The following is a 6,613-nucleotide window of genomic DNA, read 5'->3' on the forward strand; positions in this document are numbered from 1 at the left end:
AAGTCTACCTCTAATCAATAATTTCGTTTTTTTTATGTGAAAAATTGTTTATTACGTTGTTAAAATTGATACTTTTACATACTAATGACTTACGAAACACATTTATCTGCTGCTGATGAGGTAAATGAGTAAATGAGGAATTACAATGTGGCCTTAAAATAACCGTTGTTTCAATTAACCCTAACTTAAATACTTCATATTTTGCAATTACTCGTAATTATTTCACAAAATATTTATGTTAATGTCAACTGAAAAACAAACAAACAAACAAAAAAAACAGTTACCGTTCCCATTGGTAATCAAAATTTTCAGGGAGGATGTGTCTGTTGCAAAAGGTATTAAAGCTGTTGGCATTGCTCGATGACTGACATGGACCTGAGGGAGGAGGGGGTATCGAGTCTGACTGGTCACTGTTGTTGTCATTTTGCACCGCACAAACAAGGGCTACGGTGAAGGTAGCAGTCAGGAGAATGATGTTCATTCTGTTTGGACTGAGAGAAAGAGCGAAAGAGAATTTCAACTGAAAATGTTCAGAAATTATTATCATTATTATTATTAAGTCTGAGATATGTTTGTCACATAAGGTTTAGAATGAACACCAACCACAAAATGAACTATTATCAGTCTAATGTTTTCTAATACATCTCCACTAAACATCTGTTATTTTTAATGAATCAAATTAGCCATCATGTTTCCTTACCTTCCTTTGTTGTTCATTTGAGGAGGATCAGTATCAGTAGCAGATGCTCCGGTCACTGCTCGATGTCTAAACACACTCCTTCTTCTTAAACCCTGTCTTGTTTACAGTAAATAGGAACCAATCATATTGACCCAAAGCTAAGAGGTTAACAGCCAATCATAACACGGCAAACAGAAATTTCACCATATATGTGTATGATAACTATTTTATAGGGTAATGAGCAGGGACGAGTTGATTCAAATCTGCCACTTGTGCTAAATGAGGTGGTGCAATTTAGGGGAACTAAAGATGAGAAAATTGACAGTTTGACCACATGAGCTGCAAAGTGATGAGTCAATAATGAAGATGCAGATCAGCCCCTGTGGTTTGGACACAGTGCAGACTGAACAACAGGTCAACACACCAAAAATCGACCTCGCCCATGACACAGCCTGGCACCAACAGCCTGGAGCCTCTCTCTATCTGTCAGCTTATCTGTTGTACCACTGAAGCTATTTTGAGGAGGTGCAGCTTTGTGGGCAGCTCATGTGTGACTTTGAGTAAACAGACCCTTGAAGACTTGTGCACAAACTTGCACATTATGTACAACTCAACAAGCCAGTGAAACACAAGTGCATGCATGTAGCATTGAGTTGAGAATGATGTATGATGGCCAGTTATAACAACTGCAATTAAACATCACTTTATTTATTTAATTATTTTATACCAACACCACAAAATGAAAATACATGAGAATAGTTCCCCCCACCAGTTCATGTCATTTATCATTTTAAACTTTGACATAACAAGCTATAGGATATTTTCTGTTTTGCAAAATTTAAAAAATACAACGTCCAAATCTGACAAATATAAAATATAGTAGTATAGTAGTAGTAGCAGTAGTATGGGCGGCACGGTGGTGCAGTGGTTAGCACTGTTGCCTCACAGCAAGAGGGTTCTGGGTTCCAACCTGCTGGCTGGCTGGGGCCCTTCTGTGTGGAGTTTGCATGTTCTCCCCGTGCATGCGTGGGTGGGTTCTCTCCGGGTACTCCGGCTTCCTCCCACAGACCAAAGACATGCAGGTTAGGTTAATTGGCGACTCTAAATTGTCCATAGGTGTGAATGAGAGTGTGAATGGTTGTCTGTCTGTTAGCCCTGCGATAGACTGGCGACCTATCCAGGATGTATCCCGCCTGTGACATGTTTTGGACCTATTAAAATCTCTAATCTTATTTTGACTATACCTCCTCCCTGGCTGGACTACTGCTAACTGGTGTGCTGTCCTTTTGGTCAGGTTTTTTCCTGACCCGCAGTTTCGGTGAGTAGCTCTTTCTTTCCCTCGACCTGAGATCAGTTTGAGAGATAATGGAAGAATTTATTTAAGTGTTTCCATCTATCTTTTGGGTGATATAAAAGGAGCATGTGTATTGGGGGATGAAGAGAGATAATCAATTGTGTGAAACTCACTATAGGTCCTGGGGGGGACAGCCCTCCATTCCGAGACACCTCCACTTCGAAACACCGCTGTTACGAAAAAATAGAAAACCCCGCTATTACGATGAATGGAAGTCTATTGTCAGAAAGGCGGGGTTTCGAAAAGGCGGGATGTAACCGTCATAGGGCTGGTGGTGAATCTGTATCTGTAAACATTTGTACATTTTTGTGGATCAGAAAAAAAACGTTAGATCTACTGAAAGATGTCTAAATTAGTTTGACATGATGACTATGATGCCAACCTGGATGTGTAGGCCTACTGAGATTATAGAGTGTTTAGTCGCCCTCTAGTGGCACTGAGTATGTAGTACACACCACTGCACTAAACTGGAGTAGTTCTTGATGGGCCTGATTTTCTGAAGGTTTGGGTGAGTAAACGAGTGCAAGATTGATATTACCAACAAGCAAATGTGCAAACACGAGCTGTCCATTTAACCATTGCCGAAATGCAAATGGATTGAGTTTCCACATGCAGTGTAATGCTGGATATAAATTCCTGTGATTGTGAGTTGGCGTGTTTGTTAGGAAGTGCCAATTAGCACAGCGTTATGCACAGTGGCTGCTGTTTCTGCAGCGAGGATGAGAAAGAGCCGGCACAATGAACACACATCTAGTCAAGGACGCAATTGGCTAATCTTACTCTCCATGTGTCCCAGTGACACTCCTCATTATCAAATTGTATCCTCCAGCAAGAACCACTTGATATTATTGGTTCTTCTCTGGTTACCAGACGGTACCAGGAGAACAAATTGTATTATGTTATGATCTGTGGTGTTTTGGGGGTTGGGGGACTTCCTCCTGAAGTCCACTGTTAACTCCCAAGTCTTGAACCAGGTTCAAGTTGTTCTGACCACACCAGAAGACCAGTTAATCAACCTCCTAGAACACATTTAACAGAGGAGCCTCTTTAAGTGCAGGCATTGCTGTAGAGCGAGAAGAGCAGTGGGGAGAGCACATATCCCTGGGGGACGCCAACGCTGATGGTTCGTATTTGTACTTGTACTCTCTCTGTCTCTGTCTCTCTCTGTGTGTCACTCACTCACTCACTCACTCACTCACTCACTCACTCACTCACTCACTCACTCACTCACTCACTCACTCACTCACTCACTCACACACACACACACACACACACAGGTTGACTGCTCCTTAATGTCAGTGTGTATGATTAGCTCTGAGTGACTCTTGATGTTAATTGTAGACTAAAGCATGAAGGTGGCTCAACAAGTGCCTTTAAGAGGGTATAGGCAAGTAGTGCATAAAGATAACAAGACTTCTCTAATAACTTTGTGCTGTGTAGTACCTACATGTAGCAGCCACCTTGGATTTTACTAACTTTAATCCTTCTGTGCCCAGCACAGCAGTGCCACCTAGTGGTAAAAAGTACCAGCAGCACAAGTTAAGAACTGAGTAACATGCAGCTTCTTATAAGACCAGACAAACTTAAGTTTGACTTTATTTCCAACACCTTAAAAACTCAAGATGCAAACCAAAGTTAAAAAGTTTAGTGACATAGATCTGTGTTTGTGAAGTTAAACAACTATTTTTCAGTTTGCTTTTAATATCATTCTATTGGTTTTCTATCATTAATTGGATCCGTATAGGTCTGTGATTAAAATGTGTTGAAAACATGAAGCTGCCTAAGTTTGTTTATTAATTCCTGCTTTAAGACAAGTGTAAAAATCTGAACTGTGCTGCTGACAGTTTGTTTGTACAATATATACTGTGTATATATAACCATTTGTTGCTGAAAATACCCACATGAAAATATCATAGATGCACAAAAATACAATGCTTTATTCAAAATGCAAGACACAATGCGGTAACACACATATGTGATGAGTCATTTTAACAGAAAGCATTTAACAGTAGGCTATATAAAGCAAAAAAAAGAAGGATTACAAAAAGCAATATCTGCAAAAGTAATTAACTAAAGTGTGTAGGAAAATTAATTGAATGTGCTCAAGTGAATTTATAGATTAAACAAAACCTTTTTAAGTTTACACACAAAAACATTATCTCTTTTGTTTGTAAATGAGCTTTATCATAAAATGTAAACTGCTGTAATAGTAGAGAAAATACGCTTCATAAGAAATTGAATTAAATTAAATCACATATTTTTTTAATGATAAAAACAATTCTGTCACACACAACACACGCTTTTCTTAAAATCATGTTCATGTCATTAAATGTTGTTAGGGCAGGCTACAGTATATTAAAGACAAAGAATGTGCTGTTCAAAAACGAATATTAAAACCTGTTATTTCTTTATTCATGTGCAAAGTCATTTACTTTACGTTTGCTGGAAATATTTAAATATACATCTGACATGGAATTAGGTGAGAATTGATCATCAAGCATGTCTCACACAGGGTTTACCGCTGGGACGCTGATTAATATTGTATCTCTGAAAGTGGACAGGTCGGCAGTGCTTGCCAACCCTATTACATGCCACAACCACTCTCTCTTGAGTAGGTAACAACCCTTCAATTATACATCTACCATTTGTGTCCATGTAAGAACGGACGTGGTAAATCATCATGGTTGATTGGCTAACGCAGTAATTGTTATTGCCGTTTTGGTCATAATAATTCAGGTATTCGCCTCTACTGCTGCAGATGTCCCGGACTGCTTCCTTAGATGCGTCAATGAAGGACTGCACACCAGTAGTCCTCCCACAGAGGCCTTTTTCTTTTAAATACCTGTACAGTACAATGAAATGAGAATGAGAATGAGATTTACTTGACAATTTCGTTAAATTCACTTATGTATAAGGGAGTGAGATCATGTTCTTTCTGGTCAGAGGGGTACACCTGTAATATTGATGTGTTTAAATCAAGTCTACCTCTAATCAATAATTTGGTTGTTTTTCTTTTAATGTGAATGAATTGTGTATTACGTTGTTAAAATTGATACTTTTACATACTAATGACTTACAAAATACATCTATTTGCTGCTGGTGAGGTAAATGAGTAAATGAGGAATTACAATGTGACCTTAAAATACTTCTTAAATACTTCATATTTTGCAATCACTCGTAATTATTTCACAAAATATTGATGTTAATGTCAACTGAAAAAAACAAACAAAACACAAAAAAAACAGTTACCTTCCCCATTGGTTACGTGAAGATGTGTCAAGGTATTCAGGGAGGATGTGTCTGTTGCAAAAGGTATCAAAGCTGCCAGCATTGCTCCGTGACTGACATGGACCTGAGGCAAGGGGTATCGAGTCTGACTGGTCACTGTTGTTGTCATTTTGCACCGCACAAACAAGGGCTACGGTGAAGGTAGCAGTCAGGAGAATGATGTTCATTCTGTTTGGACTGAGAGAAAGAGCGAAAGAGAATTTCAACTGAAAATGTTCAGAAATTATTATTATTAAAGCAGAAGTAAGCGATCCGGTCGTTTTGGCTAACTTCTTGTCAGCAGATGGAGTTAGCAGTCCCCGGCCTCGTCCCTACGTCACCACATTCAGGCGCATCCCTTGGCTGCACACACAGAGAGGACTGCCCCTTTATGCCGTTCTCTCTCCTCATTGGATAAAAGTTGTAGGATACAAGGAAAGTTTTCTCCTCGGCTTACAGCAGAGCAGAGTGACTGACAGACCCGTTTCGGACCAAACACTCTATATAAGTGATTGCCGTTGGAAGATATAACTATTTAAGACTTATATTAACACAAATATTCTGCCTACTTCTGCTTTAAGTCTGAGATATGTCAGTGTAACACGAGGTTCAGAATGAACACCAACCACAAGTGTTACATGAACTATTATCAGTCTAATGTTTTCTAATCAAATTAGCCAACATGTTTCCTTACCTTTCTCTGTTGTTAATCTGAAGAGGATCAATAGCTGATGCGCAAGTCACTGCTCGATGTCCTAATACATTCCTCCTTTTATACCCTGTCTTGTTTACAGTAAATAGGAACCAATCATATTGACCTAAAGCAAAAAGGTTAACAGCCAATCATAACACTGCAAACTGAAATTTCACCATATATGTGTATGATAACTTGTTTATAGGGTAAAGAGCAAGGACGGGTTGATGCAAACCTCACAACCTTGATGGAAAATTCAGTTTGACCACATGAGGTGCGAAGTGATGAGAATTAAGATGCAGATCAGCCCCTGTGGCTTGACCTGAGTTGACAGAATGGAAAAAAAAAAATTGGTTTTCGCTGTTCACCACAAAGGTTTCCACACTGAACTGCATCACCTTAAAGTTTTCACACTGAACGACATCCCCACAAAAGCCTGTGAATATTCTCATTTGTCCAGGTCATGGAAATTAAAATCGAATGGAACTGGACTTGGGTTATTTGTCTATGAAGACGTTTCACCTCTCATCCAAGAGGCTTCATCAGTTCATGTACGCATCTGACCAGGCTGGGACTGGTCCAACTATCTGGTGTTGAGATCCAGGTATATTTAACCTCT

This window comes from Trachurus trachurus, assembly GCF_905171665.1.
Source record: "Trachurus trachurus genome assembly, chromosome: 18".
Lineage (NCBI taxonomy): Eukaryota > Metazoa > Chordata > Actinopteri > Carangiformes > Carangidae > Trachurus > Trachurus trachurus.